General features: G+C 40.2%; 1 pseudogene; it reads left to right on the forward strand.

Moving 5' to 3' along the window:
* Positions 1-1,417: 1,417 nt before the first annotated feature.
* Positions 1,418-17,132, forward strand: LOC139002439 (activated RNA polymerase II transcriptional coactivator p15 pseudogene; annotated as a pseudogene).
* Positions 17,133-20,977: the final 3,845 nt, after the last annotated feature.

The following is a 20,977-nucleotide window of genomic DNA, read 5'->3' on the forward strand; positions in this document are numbered from 1 at the left end:
AAGAGAGATGCGGCCGAAGGGGAAGTCAGAGAGAACTCAAGCAAGAGGAGGATTTGATGTGCTGTTAGTGGCTCTGAGATGTAGGGGCGCCTGTGCAGGGCCAGAGATGCCTCTGGGAGCTAAGGATGGCCTCAGGTGACTGCAGCAAGAAAATGCAGACCTTAGTCCTATAACCAGGAAGGGCAGGATTCTGCCGACAACGGGAATGAGTTTGGGAGCAGTTTCTTCCCCAGAACCTCCAGTAAGAAGCAGCCCTGCTGGCACCTTCATTTCAATCTGATGAGACTTAGGTTGGTCTTCTAACCTGCGGGTCTCATTTTAAATTGTGGTGATTTGTTATGGCAACAACAAAAGCTACTACACAAGGGGTTGCTGCTCAAAAAAACTTAAAGCCCCTTAAGTTTTAAAAGGAGTGAGGAAGGCTCAAGTTACACAAAGGGTAAAATCTAAGCTCCTTAGCATAGTATAAAAATGTCATCATTCCCCATTCCCAACCTGCCCATCCAGCTCGCTCTCCCAACATAACCTGCCTCCCCACTTCCGTCCTCCTTACACCCCAATTCCATGAATGCATGTTGTTCACTCACTTTCTGAACATGTCAACCTGGCAGACTTTAGCTCTTTATTCAAATCTTGACTGGGAGCTACCTCCTCTGTGAAGCCTCATTGACTCTCCCCGGCAGTTTCTCTTTTATTCACTCAATAAATACTTATTTAGCACCTACTGTGTCAGGCACTGGTCTAGGTGCTGTGAACAAGACATTAAAAGTCCAACCTTTTGCCCTAGCTGGTTTGGCTCAGTGGATAGAGCGTCGGCCTGTGGACTGAAGCATCCCCAGTTCGATTCTGGTCAAGGGCACATGTCCGGGTTTCGGGCTTAATTCCCAGTGGGGTATGTGCAGGAGGCAGCTGATCAATGATTCTCATCATTGATGTTTCTATCTTTCTCTCCCTCTCCCCTCCTCTCTGAAATCAATTAAAAAAAAAAAAGTCCAACCTTTTATGGAGCTTCTATTCTGGTTGAGAGGAGAGGAAGGACCACAGAATAAAATAAGCAATCAAATACATAATTAAGGTAAGTTCACATTGTGATGAGTGCTGTGAAGGAAATCAATAGGTTGATATGATAGTGGGTTTTTTTGTTTTGTTTTTTATAGAGAAAGAGGAAGGGAGAGGGAGAGAGAGATAGAAACATCAGTGAGAGAGAAGTATCTTGCATAGACCCCACTGAGGATTAAGCCCAAAACCTGGGCATGTGTCCTGACCTGGAATCTAACCTGTAACCTTTTGGTTCATGGGTCAACGCTCAACCACTGAGCCACACTGGCTGGACAATATGATAGTGTTTTGATGCAGGAGAAGCAACTTTAGGTAGGATGGATAAAAATGGCTATAAGGGCAGGTTTGCAGGGTGAGAATGCGTCGGCCCTATGGAAGAGGTATGGAAGGGCAGTCCAGACAAAGGAGCCCCAAGTGAAAGGTCCTGGAACTTCCCATGTTCCAAGGAAAGAAAATATGACAGTGAAGTGGGAGAGCAGCTCCGAGGGGAACTGTGGACCTAGATGAAGCCAGAGAGATACAGGCCAGGACCACATGGTGCAGGGCCTTGTAGGCTGTGGAGAGGCCTTTAAATGCTAAAACCTTGGAGTCAGCTCCAAGGAAAGGACTCAAAGAATCAAGAAGCAGGACTGGATCTAAGGAATATTCAATAGAGCTTATCCCCAGGCTGATCTATCAGCAATGTCCTTGATTTCACTCCCTGGATATCTTTCCAGTCAGTCTGCCTTGCTCCTTCCCCACAGCTACTATTCTCAGCCAGACCTCCACCTTCTCCCACTGCTGGAATGGCCTAACACCTCTTTCCGCTCCTATGCCTATGGTCCTACAGTCTATTCTTCACCGAGCAGGTAGGTTGAGGCCTTTACATGTCAATCAAATCATGTCCCTGTCCTCAAAAGCCTCCCAATGGCTTCCCATTGCACTTAGCACGAGAGCTTGGAAGTGGATCCTTCCTCAGATAAACCTGATGAAAACATAGCCTCGTGAGAGACCTTAAATGAGAGGACTCAGCTAAGCCATGCCCAGACTCTGACTCATCGAGACCATGAGTTGATGAATGTGTGTGTGTTAAGTCATTACATTTGTGGTCATTAGTGATGCAGCAACAGATAACTAATACATAATATAAACAGGCAATTTATAGAGAGAAAAGTACAAATGATCAACAAATACACTTTTTAAAAAATTCTAACTTTACCAGTGGTTAGAAAAACAACACAGAAAAATTACAGCAAGATATCCATTTGTGCCTGTCAGGTTAGTTAAAATGTTAGATTGATCATTTCTAATGAAACAAGAGTAAAAGGAAAATAGTTCTCTCATACAGTATTGGAAGCAGTGCAGATTGGTACAATTTCCTCTCTGGACAGCAACTTAGCAGCACCTTTGAAAGGTTTAAATACAAGGTGTTCCTCCAAAATGTATACACACTTTAACAGCTGATAGCTCAATTTATGTTTCTTTCTTTTCAGATTTAACCCATTGGAATACATAATTACTCAAAAATTATACATTTTTTAGGGGGACACCCTGTATATAAACTGTTGAACTCAGTTAAATCCATCTCTTGGAATCTATGCTACAAAAAGAATAGAAACATGTGTCACAATGTTCACTGCACATTTAATGTAGTGAAATAATGGGTTAAAAATCAGGCTGTATAATAATCTGTTTAGTATGATCCCATTTCTAATGATACAGACATCCACATATATACATCATATGTACACATGTTTGTGCATAGGAAAAGGTCTGGAAGGACACATGCCTACTATTGTCAGTAGTTACTCTTGGGAAGTGGGAGTAGAACAGATGAGAGAAAGGCTTTGACTTTGTACTTCCTACTGTTTGGATTTTTTCAGGGAGCAGTTCATCCTTTTTGTACAATATTTGTAATTCTTAAACTGGTGAAAATAAATAAAAGGAAATAAGAGCCAAAAGTAAGACATTCTTTCCTTGTTGGAGGAGGAAAACTTTGATATTCGACTTCGTTGTGTAACAAAAGAACACTGAAAACAGAAACAGATGTTTCTCACTCAAGCGTAGAGAAGGAAGCTAAAATAGAACTATTCTAAGAAAGATTTTTAAAACGAAAGTAATCTTTTAGCATATAATCTACACAAGCACATGTAGCTTACATTTTCAAAAAAGTCATTTTATAAATGTAAAGGAGAAACAGAAATAAGTTGTTGTTCATTTTACTACTATGAACAAAAAATACATTTGATGGCCATCAACATTTCACCAAATAGAAAATGTCCAAGAAAAGATACATAAAACAGAACAATGGAAAGTATTTCTCAAAAAGTCCAAGTTTATATGTAATTAAATAAGGAAACGTTTAGGTTGAACAATATAAAATTGCCATTTTTATAAGTCAAAAATAGTAGACAATCAGGAGTTTTATATTGTTCAACCAAATATATATAAGGGTATCTGTATCATACAAGCCTTTGAGAAAATAGCAAAAATAAAAGAAATTTTGTAATCTCAAGTTTTGTTTGCTATCACTTTTTTATAACATATAAAACTTTATGAGACAAACCTGAGACCCCACTTTATTTTCCAGACCAAATAAATAAATAAATAAATAAAACCAACAACTATTTTTTTCATAATAAGTTACAAATATAAAACTTAATATTTGAAGGGATTATTCAGTTGCCCTTTGCGCCTAATTAGTGTTCAAAGAAGAAAACAATTTAAAACATTATCTTTCATGAAATTCTGGTGTTCAAAATGAAGAGATAAAATTTAGAGAAAGCTTTTCCTCTGACAGCTAAACTTTGAAATAATCTCTAGATAAAGGAAAAGCATAAAAGTTCAGGTTGTCCCAAATCTAAATTCCTTTTTAAGGGCAAAGGAAAGCAAAAACCCACTTAGCTGTAGACAAATGGATTGGTTTAATACCATAACCTGTTGATCATTGGTTAAGATTTTAATATATGGTGTCAGAAGATAAAATAATAACAAAAATTTTCTTTTTGGGATCCTTACATTATCTCTTTAAAAAATGAAATTTTACATAGAAATTCATTGTAAAATAGTCTTACCCTAAAAAAGCATGAAAAACTTTAAATATGAATTAGTTTGTTTCATTAAAGCTAAGATTCCATCTACATGAAATGTCTACATTTTGAAGCATAAATCCACAAGCATTGCCCACTATTTTAATAGCAAAGTAGTGAGCATCACTAAAGGTTCTACCCTGTCTCTATAAAAAATTTTTTTCATTGCAAATAACAGATATATGCTCAAAATAACTGATGCAAGGGGGGAAAAAAGGAAGAAAAAAAAGAAAAAGGGAGAAAGAGGAAGATGAGGGAGTTGTTGGAAGATTATAAACTTTTATTGCATTCTTCTCTTTCTGTAGACCATTTTTCTCAGCTTTTTGATATATAAGAGGATGGGTTGCTACCTGAGTTTAGGTGCCAGCTAAGATTAGCATTAGCACATCTGAATGTAAAATTCTGTATTCCTTGGAAGAAAGAATCTGATTGGCCCAGCTTGATGTGTTTATTTCTCACCTAATCAACTGTGGGTAGACTAAATGTGGCTGTAGAATTTGCTCCTGTTAATGGGAGAGCAGTACTCTGTGTGTGTGTGGGGGGGGGGGGGGGGGTTGAGAGGTGGGGAGTAGGGGGGTGGGGATTGGGGCTTGCGGGTGGAGGAGGGCAGTCATGGCCTAATATATACCCTGGTCTTAAAATCCTGTCTGCATTTCTAGGCTCACAATATTCCTATCTACAAAACATTCTGAAATATATGTATGTCCATTTGATCCAGTCTATACTTGTATTGTTTATAATGTTTATATTACTACTTGTCCATATTGCAAATACATGTATCGAAAAGACTATTAAAAATTCAGAGTGTTGTAGACTTTCAGAATGAAGTAACCATGCCTACATTTTTATTTTTAAAAATCGGTGTGGTAGGCTGAATAAAGATATTCAAGTCATAAATAATCCCTAGAACCTGTGAATAGAACTTGCAGACATGCTTAAATTAAGGATATTGAGATGGGGAAAGGATATTGAATTATCAGAGTGCACCCTAAATATATCTTCTAAGACTTACAGGATAAAGGAAGAAAAGTTTTACTACACAGAAGAGAAAGCCATGTGGTTCTGAAACCAGAGATTGGAGTGATGCTTTTAGGATGAGAAGAGCCCAAAAGTCAAGGAAGATAGGAAGCCACTGGAAGCTGAAAAAAGATGACAGAGTCTTTGCTGGAGCCTCCAGAAGGAACCAGCTTTGCCAACAATGTGGTTTGGCTCAGTGAAACTGATTTTGGACTTCTGACCTTCAAACCGTAAAAGAATAATTGTGTTGGTTTAGGCCACCAAGTATGTAATTCGTTGGAGCAGCCACAGGAAACTAATATAATTCTATATAATAAAAGCCTAATATGCAAAATGTCCCCTCAGGCAGTCATTCGACTGGGAGTTCGACCTGGAGACTGGGAGTTCAACCACTTGCTATGACGTGCACTGACCACCAGGGGGTGGCGTGGAACATGGTGGGCATCAGTGATGCACTGCGACCTCTCGCCAGCTATTTCGGGGCGGGAGTGATGGGACGGAGGTGCGGTGAGAATGCGGGATGTCTGCTGAGCTTACTCTCTCTCCCCCTGCTACCCTCCCCCAGGATGCCAGGGCTTGTGCTGGGGAAGCCCCTCACACTCAGGTGCCAGGCGCCCTCGAGGAGCCTGCCCCACACCCGCAAAGCCTCTTCCAGGTGAGCTGGGCCACAGTCGCTGGGACCAGAAGGGCCAATCAGGCTCCCTGTGGGTTCAAGCAGGAGCCGGTCTGCAAGGCTGGCTGGGAGAGAGCACACTGCCTGCCCGGCTTCCATGTGGCACTGCTGGGCGGCCCAGAGACCCACGCTGCACCCTGGCTCATGCATCTGGCTGTGCTCACCGCATCTCCGTGTGGGGACTCGGGCGCCGTGACTCAGGTGGAGAGGGGCACGCAGGGGTCCGGGAGCCCAGGTGCTGCCCAAGGCCCAGAGATCAGCTGTGACCTGCCCTTCCATGCCTGACGCTCATGCTTCAATCGCCAGCCAGGTCTAGGGACTGCACCCATGCACGAATTTTATGCACTGGGCCTCTAGTAAGCATATAAAAGTCATTGCAGTCCTGGCTGGTGTGGCTCAGTTGGTTGAGCATTGTGCCATGCTCAGAAAGGTCGCTGGTTCGATTATCAGTCAGAGCACATGCCTAATGTTTCTCTCTCTCTCTCTCTCTCTCTCTCAAATCAATAAAAACATGTTAAAATAATAATAAAATAAATAAAAATCATTGCATTAAAACTTACTTGCCTATCATAGTGCTTGACTTAAAATTGGTCCCCATATATGGTTTCCTTTCCTCTAATAAAAGATAGTCTTTGTTTTGTGGAAATTTAATAAACATGTACTTTATTTTACAAACCTTTTTTGAAAAAAAAAATGAACCATTAGTGTTGTATGTGCTTTGCCATTCATTTTCTTGCCTAATCTCCTTTTTTTAAAAAAAATAAATATATTTTTATTGATTTTAGAGAGGAAGGGAGAGGGATAGAGAAATAGAAACATCAATGATGGGAGAGAATCATTGATCAGCTGCCTCCTGCACGCCCCCCCTGGGGATCAAGCCTGCAACCCAGGCATGTGCTCTTGGCTGGAATCGAACCTGGGACCCTTCAGTCCGCAGGCCAACGCTCTATCCACTGAGCCAAACCACCTAGGGCACCTAATCTCCTTTTGAGAGCAACTTTCATTCACTGAGTCATTAACAAATGTAGAGACGGGGGGTTGGGCTAGAAAAGGTCAATGGGGAAAAAATGGGGGTATATGTAATACTTTCAACAGCAAAGATTAAAAAAATAAAAACTATTGGAGCAATACAGTAGAAAGAGACCATGTCCAGACTGTGTTGGGGTAGGGGGTATCAGAAAAGTCCTGACCTTTGAATTGAGTCTTGAAGGCAGCATAGACTTTAGTCAGGTGAACAGGGTGGGGGAGGGGTATGTCCTAGGGTGAGAAGCAGTGTGGTGCTGCAGGACATGTGGCAGAGCTGCTGCTGACCAATAGGCAGGGATTAGCTACATGTGGCTATTGATCCCTTTTATCATAAATATTTGGTCATGAAAATTTTGGAACATAAAACGAAGTTGAAAGAATATTACAGTGAATACTTGTATACTGCTTCCAAGATCCTTCTATTAATATTTCTATGCTATTTTGTCACATATGAATTTCCAAACTAAGAAAAAATAGTAAGTGCTAATAAGGCTATTTTTAGGCTATAATAAATTAGCATTTTTTTTATTGTTCTTTCCAAAGTCAGACTTCCACTGGAATCAGAGGTTATATGAATATAATTTTCTGAAAGATCTCATATAAAGAAATTAATGGTGCATTTGTGGTATTAAATAAACAAAGGAAAACACTATTATAGAAAAATATAATCTATAGACTATATAATGCTTTCATCTATCAAAAAAAGTGCCTTTTGTTTTCTGTTATTTTTTGTTTTGTTTTATTTTGTTGCACTGTAAAAGGGTTTATGCTGATTAGGAATACTGGGTTTGTGATTTAAATTACAGTTGGTGGTCTAAATTCCCCCATTCAACTGATAATTGGATTTCCGGTTTCTAGATTTTTATGAAGGTTATGCTGTCAAACATTCTGAGGATTTTTTAAAGTTCTGTACACTTTTTATGGTAATTTAAGTAGGCTACTAAGACTTTGTTTTGAATATGTATTATAAATATGAATAAAATGAAAAGATGTGATGAGAAATAATCTCTCTCCTATAAATGAATGCTTTGCTAATGCATATTGCATGTGAGAAGGCTTTAGAAATGAGGCATTTCTGGGAATGTATGAGATGTAATTTGGAACTATGCCTTAGTCCAATTGTTCTAAACTTCGGTGAGCATAAGAATTACCTGCAGAGCTTATTAAAATGCAGATCTCATTTGATCCCCCAAATTCTGATCAGTAGGCCAAGGACAGGCTCCAGAATCTGCATTTCTAGCAAAGGATGCAGACAGTGCCAGAGCACACTTGCAGAGAAACTATTGAACACGTGCCAATTCTGTGGCACTCAGGTTTGAGCAGTTATCCATTTGGACAAGATATTCATGGGCTTTTATTGAGCACTTGTTATATGTTACTACTAGTAATATAATGACAGGTTATTTGAACCAATCCTCCTGCTAAGAACAACTAAAATGATGGATAAAATATGTGTGTGTGTGTGTGTGTGTGTGTGTGTGTGTGTGTGTTTATAAAGCACCTTAAAGGCATTTTTCTATTAGGTAAGAAATTATCAGCCTGAAATCTAAGTGAAGGTAGGAATCCTGAGAGTTGCTAAGAACCAAAGTTACTTATATTCTGAGGGTGCTTGCTGAAAAAAGAAAAATTGAGGGGCAATTTGCATAGTTTTGGCTATAGACGTTCAAGGTAGGGAGTCTAGTGGGAAAGAAACCCCCTGCTTCCCAACAGAGTTGGGACTCCAAGGGGCTAGACTCCAGGGTAGGATGACCCAGAAGCCACTCCCCCAACCCTCACTGCTGGGGTAAACAGGGAAATTGCCCTGGTTCTGGGCAGTTGGGGAAGAGAAGAGGGCCCTTGTATGGGAACTTGTAGCCACAAGCTGGCATTTGTGCTGTTTTTCAGCCCAAATTTATATCATCTGAGTGGTGCAAAACTATTCCATCCTGCAAGCAAATGGGGGATGGGGGACCAACCCGGAGGCTCATAGAGTGGGAACTTGCCAAGGGTCTCTAGTCTACGGTAAACAAGGGTAAAGGGTACTTGGCATTTGTTCCCCCACCCTCCCTTCAGTGAGCAAGGTGAAATTCAATTGCTCCAGCAAGAAAGAAAATCAATGTAACTCACCTGGCTCTCATTTCTTGCTCAGTAACCTGCTGATTAAAAATTTACTTCTCATAGAGATATTTTTTACAGGATCAGAATATATTAGTGAGTGAATACCAGAATTTTGATGGTTACATAAATTGGCAGTCTGCTTTGTATGCCAGTCTCTTGAGTCCAGTGGTATGAGTCTGTCCCCTGGACACTACTGGTTTCTGGGTGCTCTGGCAAGAATAGTCTCTCCGTCTGCAGGACTGAAAATCGTACCCTGCCTGTGAAATCCTTGGTGAGTTATTGCCAGGCTGGCAAGTCTTGTCTGGAGGCCATCAAGTCAGGCCACCAACCCATTCCTTTTGAACAACTGTAGGACATTTTCCCCAAAAGCTAGCACATGCAAAAGAAGTATTTACTTGTTTTCCACAGAATCTCCATAAACCAAGAGCAATCAGGTATATTATCTCTGGAAAGAGCACTTGTCCTACGAGTTAGAAGAAGTAGGTTTAAGTTCCATCTCTACTCCTCACTTGCTTGGCAGTTATTGGCTGTTTAGACAATTTCATCACCTGTAAAATGAAGTTGATCATATTCACTTTATAGTATAATTATGGATATTAAATAGAATAAGTTACATAAATATGTCTAACATAATGCCTGACATTTAAAAACAAATGTCAATAAATGTTTGTTACCTTCCTTGCTTCCTTCCACTACTTACTCATAATACAGACACATTTTAGATTTTTTTTCCCCCTCCTCCTATCACGCTTGTGTGTGGAAGGGCTGGGGATTAGTTTGCTGCTGCTGCTAACCACAGTAAGAGGAGAGTAATATAGAAAAATCAGTGCCAGCTTTATCAAGGAAATTTGGCTTTCTAGATTTTTTTTTCCCCTTGCCCTCTCAAAAAGAAGAAAAGAAACTGCAAAGATTGAGAAATAGTGGCCGTAGAAGTACGAGGAAAGGCAGTGGGGGTGTTATCCTAGAGGCCAAGGGAAGAAGGCATTTCGAAAGGGTGCGGTCAAAATATTGTAAAGGGTCAAACCAGTTCAAATGTTGTAGAGAAATCAAGTAAAATGTAGTGAGACCTTTCCATTTGACTTGTAACTTGGAGGCGATTGGTGGTCTTAGCAGCAGCATTTCAGTGGACTGGGTGGGAAACCAGTTTGCAACAGGTTGAGGAGAGAGGGGGAGGAAAAGAAGCAGACCAGAGGAATTTGGACAAATGTTTTCAAGTCTGGCTCGGAAGGGAAGGGAAGAGAAAGGGCAGGAGATCTAGGAGGACATGAGACTGGGAAGGTTTGTTTGCTTAGGAGAGAACCGCAGAAGTTAAAATACTGCATGGAGTGGAGATAACAGAGAGGGGAAAATACAAGGTCGGAAGATGGGGTTTAATGGAGAGGGGAGCTCCGGAGAGGCAGAGGAGGCTGGGACCAGGGCTCAGGTGGAAAGGTAAGCCTTAGAAGGAGGGACACCTTATTTCTTTGTAACAGGAAAAGGCAAGGTGCAGACGGTTCACTTTTGATTTGGAGCCAGGAAGTTGAGGGAGCGCTCCTGGCTGGCTTCTGCTTTCTCTGTGAAGTAGGAGTGTAAGTTGTCCTCTGAGCATAAGGAGGGAGGAGGGAGAAGGTTAGATGTTGGAGGGAAATGGACAAGGTCAGAAAAAGAAAGGGTCTGGGGCATGGAGGGGAAACCTGACCAGAGGAACATAGTAAGATTGCAGAGCAGTGCCGTGAGCCTAGCTGAAACGGATCACTCTGAATTTGTACTGGGACCAAGATGTGAGGCTCTGTGGCTTTCTTCAGGCACTGGGGAGGGAATAGCTGGGTTTTCCCATTCATGTTGCACAAGGGTGTGCTAGTAAGTACTTCAAAACTGCTTTAGAGGGTGCAATGGGAGTAACCTTGATTTGTAGCAATGGTATAAGTACTCCCAGGACAGACTTCAAGCTACCATTGTGATGTCCTGAACTCAGTCTTGGGAAGAGATGCCCAGTAACACACAATGATATAGTGTTCCCATTCAGCACATAGAAAATAGTAAAATGGAGTAAAATAATTAAGTAGTGATGAGTTTTTATTACTACCTTTGTTTTTATAGAATTTTCTTAATTGTAAGTTTATATGCTTTAATATTTAATAATAACTATTTTAATACCTAGTATGAAAAATTCCTGAAAATTGTACAATCAGCTCTCTCGAGACAGCCTGAGCAGCTCCAGCATACCACTGGTTGTAGGGAACCAGGTTGAAATGGCCTATACTCAGGGGTTGGGTAGGATTGGGGGGAAGGGAGCTGAGACATGAATGACAGGGTTGCTTTTCCTGGTGGACTTCGCTGGGCCTGGCAGAGGAAGCCCGAGTTCACTAGGAATGGGGACTGGAAATGATTGAAAAAGCTTGACTCTGGGGGAAAGGATGGGGTGTTAGGTGGAACATGAATCAAGGGTCAAACTATTCAATCTTGGAGCAGTTACCATGTTTGTATCTATTTTTCAACACTGAGTTTCTTCTCATCCTATATAATAAAAGGCTAATATGCAAATCAACCAAATGGCAGAATGACCAATTGCTATGACACGCACTGACCACCAGGGGGCAGACCCTCAACGCAGGAGCTGCCCCCTGATGGTGAGCACCACTTAGCCAGAAGCCGGGCTCATAGCTGGCGAGCGCAGCAGCGGTGGCAGGAGACTCTCCCACCTCTGCAGCAGTGCTAAGGATGTCTGACTGATGGCTTAGGCCCGCTTCCCATGGGCTCCAGGACTGCAAGAGGGCACAGGTCGGGCTGAGGGACCACCTCCCCCGCCGCAGTGCATGATTTTCGTGCACCGGGCCTCTAGTTGTACTATAAGTATTCTTTACAAGTCTGATGGTGGAGGTTGCCATCAGCTGGGAGAAGGGTGCTGCAGGAGGAGAGCAGGAAGAGTGACTGCATGCAAGTCCAGCGCAGGAAACCTGGGTCCCTTGGGTAATGTCAGAAGAAAGTCACCTCTATAGAGGCAAGCCGAGCTGGGAGTCCTGCAGTTCGAAGTTTCCCTGAGCTGTGTTTTGTTATAGGTTGGCAGGGAGATAAACTGGGGGATGGAAACTCTTTTGTTTCTAAAATTACACGATAGGAATGAATGCCCTGCACCTAAGTTTCTTCTTTCAAGTAGCTTACTAATTAAACTAGATTTTAAAAATTTTATTTCTTCTTGAAGGTTTTTGTATAAGGTGTAAGAATAATTCTGTTTCAATTATGTTCAGTGCATGCTTCTGCTATTGGAAAGTCACTTCCTATAAGAGAGCTAACACATTGATGGCATCAGTTTGGCTTTTATAATGCTGACTGAGTGTAATTCAGAATCATTTTTGGTGTGAGATACCTCAACAGGCAGCATTTTCACTCTTTTCAGAGAACATTTTTTTACATATATTTTTATTGATTTCAGAGAAGAAGGAAGAGGGAGAGAGAGATAGGAACATCAATGATGAGAGAGAATCATTCATTGATTGGCTGCCTCCTGCATGCCCCACACTGGGGATTGAACCCACAACGTGGGCATGTGCCCTGATAGGGAATCGAACCATGACCTCCTGGTTCATAGGCTGATGCTCAACCACTGAGCCACACTGGCTCAAACTATCAGAGAACACATTTTAAAGAGTAGTTGTATTGTCAACATCTCCCTGCTTGTAAATATCCTGCCTGTTCAAGCTACAGTTGCAATTACAAAGACATTTAGAGATTTTATTCTATTTGATCAGGTTTTATAAATAGTAACAAGGAAAATCTAGGGAGAAAATAAGCAAATTTATTAACAATAAGAAAAAAGGCATATGTTAGTGTAGCAGTTTCCAGAACAGTTAAATTATGGGGAGAGGTGAGACGCTGGGGATGGGGGCAAGGCAAACATATAGTTGGCAAAACAGGACATTAAGAAAAAATTACCAGTTGCTGTCATCACCATTTCACAAAAGAAAGATCTTTTAATATTAAATAAATAGTAAGGAAAGAGTCTTTGAATACTAGTAAAAGCTAATCCTTAAAAAAAATAGTTTATGAGAAAACTTAGTACATTGATTTTTATTTTCCCCATTTAGGGCTTAACAGTGAAAGTATTTTCATGAACCGTTGTAGGACACGGATATTTGAGCTTTTAAAAGTTCACCGTTTCTTTTGTCTACCTTTTTGATAAATCCTTAAAATTCTGCTATGGAAGGAAAGAAAGTAAGAAAAAATAAAAATAAAAGCAGCAGTGTGATGTTTAGAGTTTTAAAAGGCAGTTTTCTTTGAAAAGCAAAAAGTACTACAGGTGATTCCCATGGCTCTGCTAGGAAGGAGGAGGATGTGATTGGGAGCAGGCATGATTATGTGGCCTGGAGTCTGGCACGATAGGGCATGGCTTTCAGAACTGGGCCAGGACTAAACAATGAAACATCTGAAAAAGAAAGAAAGAAATCTACCTCATTTACAATAGCATTAAAAACAATAAAATACTTAGGAATAAATTTAACCAAGGAAGTGAAAGACCTATAGAATGAAAATTATGGAAAGAAATTGACGAAAAACTTTGGTGAAAGAAATTGCAGAAGACACAAACAAGTGGAAATATATCCCATGTTCATGGATCAAAACAACTTATGTTGTTAACATGTCCATACTATCCAAAGCTATCTATAGGTTTAAAACAATCCCTATCAAAATTCCAGTGGTATTTTTCACATAAATAGAGAAAATGTGTATGGAACCACAAAAGACCCTGAACAGCCAAGGTCATATTGAGAAAGACAGGGTATCGCACTTCCTGATTGCAAACTACAGGGAGGGGCAAAAGTAGGTTTACAGTTGTGAATATGCAAAACATAGTTTATTCTTCTATTATTTTTAAATATTGCATTATGTTCCATATGAACAACTTTTGCCCCCACCCTGTATACTACAAAGCTACAGTGATTGAAAGGTTAAAAGTCGGTGGTATGAGGGCAGGCTAAATAGCCATCTTAGGTGATTACAGAAAATTGAATTTATTTAAGAAAAAGGGGATGGGGGGCGGGGGCGCAGAATCCAAAGGGAAGAGCTACACAGCACCTAGCCAAGGGGTTTTGATTGGGTCGATGATGGCAGCACCTAGAAGCTGGAGTCTCGTCCATATATATGCAGACACTGACAAGAAACGTTTGTCCGTGGGTTTTAGGGCTTTGGTTGATGGGCTTAGAATGTGAATGTGGGATCAGGTTCTTTTGGGCAGTTTTAGTTCCTTATAGGGTTTGATTCCTGGTGTTGGGCATTTCCTGTCCGACAAGTTTTCCTGGTATTCCTTCTCCTGTGACGGGGACCTTGGACAAGTCTTCCCAGTCTTTGTTCTCCTGTGGCGGGGAAGCTTACAAAATGACCCTTTAAGGATTATATTGCCTTGTAAGTCCTACCAGTGATTAAAACAGTATTGTACTGGTATAAAAATAGATACATAGACCAATAGAACAGAATAGAGAACCCAGAAATAAATTCCTGCATATATGATCAACTGATATTTGACAAGGGAGCCAAGAATATTTAATGGATAAGGAATAGTCTCTTCAAGAAACGGTGTTGGGAAAACTGGACCATCACATGCGGTAAAATAAAATTGGACTCTTGTTTAACACCACAAAAATTAATTCAAAATGAATTAGACTTACACATAACTAAGAAGCACAAATTGATAATTATAAAATAGGCATGGGGATGTAGTAAAATACAGCATAGTAAATATAATCAATAATATTGTAATAATAATGTATGGTGCCAGGTGGGTACTTGAAAAATTGGGGGGGATCACTTTATAAAGTATATAATTGTCCTACCACTGTGCTGTACACCTAAAACTAACACAAAATAGTATTAAATGTAAACTGTAATTGAAAAATAAAATTAAAAAATAAAAGAAAATAAGGGATAACAAGTGTTGGTGAGAATGTGGAGAAAAGGGAACTCTTATGCACTATTAGTAGGAATGTAATTTGGTTCAGTCACGATGGAAAAGTGTATGGAGGTGCCTCAAAAAATTAAAAATACCTAACATAGTGATATGTTCCTAGTACCTTTTGGAGACCCATGCTGGGCCTGCTCCAGTGTGTAAGTGTTTTCACATATATAATGGTTATGAATATTTTGTTTGTTCTAGAGAATGTGTACCTCAGAGATGAGATACAATTATAGGAAATGGATGGCCCAAGAAAATAAATATCATATGATATATGTTTTTTTAAAATGAGGGTTGCTGCTTAGGTTTATGCTATCTTGTAATAATTTCCCCCAAGAAACTCATTAAGCCTGGGTGTCAAATTACTGGGCAGCAGCCCTGTATTTCACCAACAATTGACCTAGAGTCCTGAAAGGCCATTAACATGAAAAGAATAACCTAATCTCTTCTGTAAAATCAGCATGGGATTCTCATTTACACTTATCAACAAACATTATTTCTATCGCAATTAACTAATCAGTATTACAATGTTAAGGCAATTATATTAGACATTGTTTCCAAGAGATTGAGTTACATCAAACGATTCCCATGTTGGCTTAGAGTTCCAGGCCAGGTATTTTCCAAGGGCCATGTGCTGTGAATATTGGTGCTACATCTGGGTTTCTGTGGGCCAGAAGGCGTTCTCATAATCAGAGCATGCATTAAGCATAGATACACGAGCTACACTATAATGGACAATAGTAAACTATTTTGGAACCATCGATGAGGAAAGGTTAAAGAGGTTAATACCAGTGTTGGGAAAGGAAGAAACTCAACCACCAGCGGTGAAACCTTAAAAAACTTGTTTCTAGAACAAGTGGTAAAGTATAAATGAATGAACAAATGGACATATGTAACAGTCAGCAATGTGTCCAGAATGCTTTTTAAAAGCACACGCTTTCCAAGCTCAATAGCTGAATACCTTCACCGGCATCGTATCACATGTGCACATACTAACCCAAATTTTAAAAAATGATTTGTTTTTCTCAGTAGGCACAATTCAATAGATTTGAAAATAACAATTTTGCAACTTGATAGGAGCAGAGAGAAGCTAGCTCGGCTTGTCTAAGAAAAGGGCAATGAAGACCTGCATCCCACCTTTCTCTTTTTGAGCCATTTGTTGCTTTAACCATTTCACGCCAGGTGTCTCAGCGGGTGTTCTAGACTCTCTTTGGGTATTGCTGCCCTGAGGTCTGGCGCAGTGTAATCCTTTCCCGGAAAGGAGAGAAGTTCCATTATTTCAGTGCTTGATATGAGCTAGCTTGTTAGCCATATGCTATCTAATTCAATCCTCCTCCTGCAGCTTTATTGGTAGGGAGATATTGGTAGGGAAATATTGGTAGGGAGTTTTGCCAATGAAGAAATTGAGGCCCAGAGAACTAAAGTTTCATGGCTCATTTTCACAGAGAACTCAGGCTCCTCAAGCTGCCTTCTAGCTGCCTCTCCTGGCACAAAACCCATTCTGTAAGGAACATCTGTAACACGTGATTCCACTGACGGCCAGGAGACCAAGCCCAAATTTGCAGGAAACGGTGGCTGTTTGGAGGGGCCGCAACACAAAAGGCCAACCCAAACAAAAAGCGTATTTTGACTTTCAAGGAAGATTTGGATTTAAATCTAGCAGACATGTAGCGAGTACTTTCTCTGATCAGACCGCATGCTATATACTTTCACATATCTCTACTGTCACAACAAGTGATTTTATTGAGATGCACTAAGGTAGTAGAAGTTTCATATTTTAAAAAAGTGGATTGTACCCTATGGTTCAAGAGAGACACTTTCAGAGTTTTGTCTGTATCTCCTCTTCTTGAGGAGCAAGCTCATTTGGGTCAGTAGCTAATGAGCGAGCGAGCACAGGGCTGCTCAGGGGCAGGGGCAAAGCAATACCTACATCAAAGAAATTTGTTTCTTCAAGCTCTTCTGACAGTGAAGTTGACAAAAAGTTAAAGAGGAAAACAAGTTAGTTCAGAAAAACCTGTAAAGAAGCAAAAGACAATGTCAAGGCCCTGCCAGCAGCAGAAATGATAACATGCTTCAGACTGGGGAAATGAGGTACGTCAGCGTTCAGGACTTTAAAGGAAAAGTCCTAATTGATATTAGAGAATACCGGATGAATCCAGAAGGTGCATTGACACCAGGAAGGAAAGGTATTTCTTTAAATCCCAAGCAATGGAGCCAGCAGAAGGAACAGATTTCTGACTTTGATGAAGCAGCAAGAAAACTGTAAAATCAGAGCCATATGAAACCTGTACTGTTCTAGTTGCTTTAATTTGTCTTTTTGTTTTCTAAACGCTGTTTTCCAAGCTATTGTACTAGTATATTTGGATGGCAGAACAATTTGTAAGAATACTTTTAAAAAAATGTGGATTATGAAAATGTTCTCAATGAAGCTGATTGTCAACTTTACTAAGGAGGATTGCTTTGTGGTCTAAATGGGGATGGCCATCTTCTCACATGACTGCTTCCCTGGCCCCAGTGATTGGTCCAAGAGATTGGCACATGGTCCAAGTTAGAACGTCGCAACTCCTTTTGGATTTCTCAAAGTGGAAGCTCCAGAGATTCACACCTATGTTCTCCTTTCTGGTTGTGGCCCTCTAAGGGTGCGAGCCTGGAGCCACCAGTACCTCCCTTGACGAGACAGACTATCCTGGGGGTGCCAGAGCCTCTGGGCTCAGCCTTTCCTCAGACCAGCTGTGTGAGACAATAGATTAATTTGTCTTCTTAGGCAAAAATCGGGGTTGTTTCATGCTACCAAAGAGTTCTAGACTAAATATATCAATGAAACATTTTTTTGTTTGTATACTTACCTGAATGAATGTATGAGGTGATAGAAAGCATGCTGGACTTGAAATAATATTAGAACTTTGAATATCATGAAGTATTAGGTACCTACTATTGACATATAGTGTTGGGATAGAGTGTGACAGGGAATTGGCCCAGGACCAAGTGGCTCATTCAGCCTAGCTCAGGGATTAGTTGGCTTGCTGCTGGGACCCAGATAAATCAGAATTATCTTCACAGTCAAGTTAAGTTGATCTACTTCATCCAATCCATTCCCCATTGAGTTTTGGGGATCCTTCTTTTGTTAACTCTAGGCCTATAGACATGGCAGACACATTGCTGTGTTTCTAGGCACTGAGCTAACCCCGAGCACATGCATGGTGAGTGTCAGTCCTGAACGTTCTAACAGCCTGCAGTACAGATACAATTGCTTATAGAAAATGCTAAACCATTCAACCACTGGGGCAGAGATAAAGAGTAGGAGCATCTAAAGCCCCACAGAACTAGGTTTTAACTCCATTGTTTAGATTGTGAATTCTCTGAGTGCTAGATTTTTCTATCAAGTGAGTATAATAATACCTTCACCTTTAATGCTTTTATAAGAATTAGTTAAATTAAATATGGAAAGGATATGGTATAATGCCTGCTCATAGTTGGCACTTGATATGGGGTCATTGTGTTGATAATGATGACGGTAGGTGATGATAATGATGGTAATGTTTTGACTAAATTGTTCTCCTTTTCAATAGAAAAACCCAGCATGGGAAGTGGTTCTTTCTCCTCAGGTCCATGTGATGAGTTACTAAGAAAGAAGGATTCAAATAACTGGCTCACTTAGGGAATGTGTGTGTTCTCATGAGCTAGAGTGCTCAAACGGATAGATGTGCTTAGCTTCATGTGAGAAGTGTGAATCGCTATTATTTGCTTTTGGTTTATTTCTATAGTTCAGTGTGCGAAATAAAATTTAATAGAAGTATACTTTTAAAATACCTTGGATTCTGATTAGGAGTGGTACTTTCTCTTATACTGGAAACATACTTCTAAATTGTTTCTTGTTGGTTCTGATTTTTTTTTTCAAAATTTTATAGTTTTCTTCACATTTTTCAAAGGTAAGGCACTTTTTCCTATACTAGTGAAAAGAAAATGAAACTATCGCATTTCCCCACAGAGACATCTTGAGGAAAAGCAGATCCCGGAGAGGATATTATTAACGGCCTGCTTCTTATAATTGAGGCCTCTTCTCAGACGACTCTGCTGTTTAATCTCAGCTCTCACCAATAACCCTTTTCTTTTTTTGATCAAGTGTTTAATTTCCTTGAAAGATTTTTCTCAGATTTCAACTATTACTGAGAGGATTTTCATCTTACCCTAACCCTTTAATGGCTAAATCTTGCTTAGCCATTGTTTCAAAAAGAAAAAAAAAAGGGAGGTGGGGGGTAATTTCTGTTCATCTAAGTAAATAATTCAAGGATTAGATCTTCTTTCCTTGCCTATTCCTGCTGAAATGAGGAATTATTTGGATATTTCTTCTGCTAAATGACTATCTTGTAAAAATCAGGTACAATTAAGCATTTACAAAAACCAATCTCAAGATAACTTTTATCTATAGCACTATAGACTAAAGCATAGATTACTTAAAATAGATAAAACCCCAAACCTGATTTTGGCCATTCTTTTACTTTCTTCCAAGTAAAATGTATTTGTTTAACCTTCAGTTCAGTTTTTCTCACAATCTTTAAAAACCCTCTAATTTTAGGAAAACATGAAATATTCATAAGGAGTTAACAGGAAAAGAAGAAAGAGGTGTCCAGGATGACACAAAAGTCTAAGGGTAAAAATCATTACCATTCATATTTAAGTATTCAGGAATATGATTCTTTAAAAAAACATATACAATAATAGTAACAAATCAGACCAGTGTGGCTTTTCCCAGATTTGTTCACAGACTTCAGTAAGACTCCAACCTATCTCAATCCTAACTATAAACCTTAGCTGGCTTCCAAATCTTGGTTAGGTCTTGTGTACTAAAGAATTTGGCTTCATTTGCCTGGCTGGCGCAGCTCAGTGGTTGAGCATAGACCTATGAACCAGGAGGTCACCGTTCGATTCCTGGTCAGGGCTCATGCCTGGGTTGCCGGCTTAGTTCACAGTGGGGAGGGGGGCATGCAGGAGGCAGCCAATCGATGATTCTCTCTCATCATTGATGTTTCTCTCCTTCTCGCTTCCTCTCTGAAATCAATAAAAATATATTTAAACAAAAAAGAATTTGGCTTCATTCAAAGAGAAGGCCTGGCCTTTGCCCTCAGCTTCTAGGACACACTTTGTCATAAGAGTATCTTTGTTTAGGGCCGGGGCTGGCCACACCAGATTATAGGGTAAGGCTGACCACATCTAACAATCATAGGGTAGGATCTGGCCGCACAACAAAGACTAACCATGTGACTTAGGGTCAGGGCTTTGGATCATGCAATATTATTGGAGACTGAGTTCACCCACCGGGCAATCAAGTAAACAACCAATCAGTCATGCCTATGTAATAAAGTCCCAATGAAAACTCTGGACACCAAAGCTCAAGTGAGTTTCCCTGGCTGGTGGTGCATACTCCACGTTCATTGTCATACACTGATTTGCGAGAGTAGCACTTCCTGGCTCCACAGAGAAAAGACAATGGCAGCTTCACCTTTGAAACGCTGTCAGACTCTGCCTTATGTGTCTTTTCTTTTGGTTGATTTTTATCCATATCCTTTTCCTGTAATTAAACTGTAACTGGGAGAATAATCGCTTTCTGTGGCTGCTGAGTCACTCTAAGGCAGTGGTTCTCAACCTGTGGGTCAAGACCCCTTTGGGGGTCGAATGACCCTTTCACAGGGGTCGCCTAAGACCATCGGAATACACATATATAATTACATATTGTGTTTGTGATTAATCACTATGCTTTAATTATGTTCAATTTGTAACAATGAAATTGGGGGTCACCACAATATGAGGAACTGTATTAAAGGGTCGTGGCATTAAGAAGGTTAAGACCACTGCTAAGGAATTGTAAAACTTGAGGGTGATTTGGGGAGCCTCCAACTTGAAGTTGATAATCTCAGTCTTGAGGACTATGCCCTCAAATTTTGAAGTTTGTCTAAGTGGGTGGTGCTCCCCTTTAATTCTCCCACAGCACTCTGTCACTATGTCTATGAGGTGATCTAATACATTGTTCTTTTTGTTGTTGTTTTTTTAAATTTTAATTAGGTAATGACAAAAAAATTTCTCAGAGAGTAGAAAAGGTTTTACAGTGTGTAG

The sequence above is a fragment of the Myotis yumanensis genome, unplaced genomic scaffold (genome assembly GCF_028538775.1).
Source record: "Myotis yumanensis isolate MYYU_CA2020_CCGP unplaced genomic scaffold, mMyoYum1.0.hap1 SCAF_2, whole genome shotgun sequence".
In the NCBI taxonomy this organism is placed as follows: Eukaryota; Metazoa; Chordata; class Mammalia; order Chiroptera; family Vespertilionidae; genus Myotis; species Myotis yumanensis.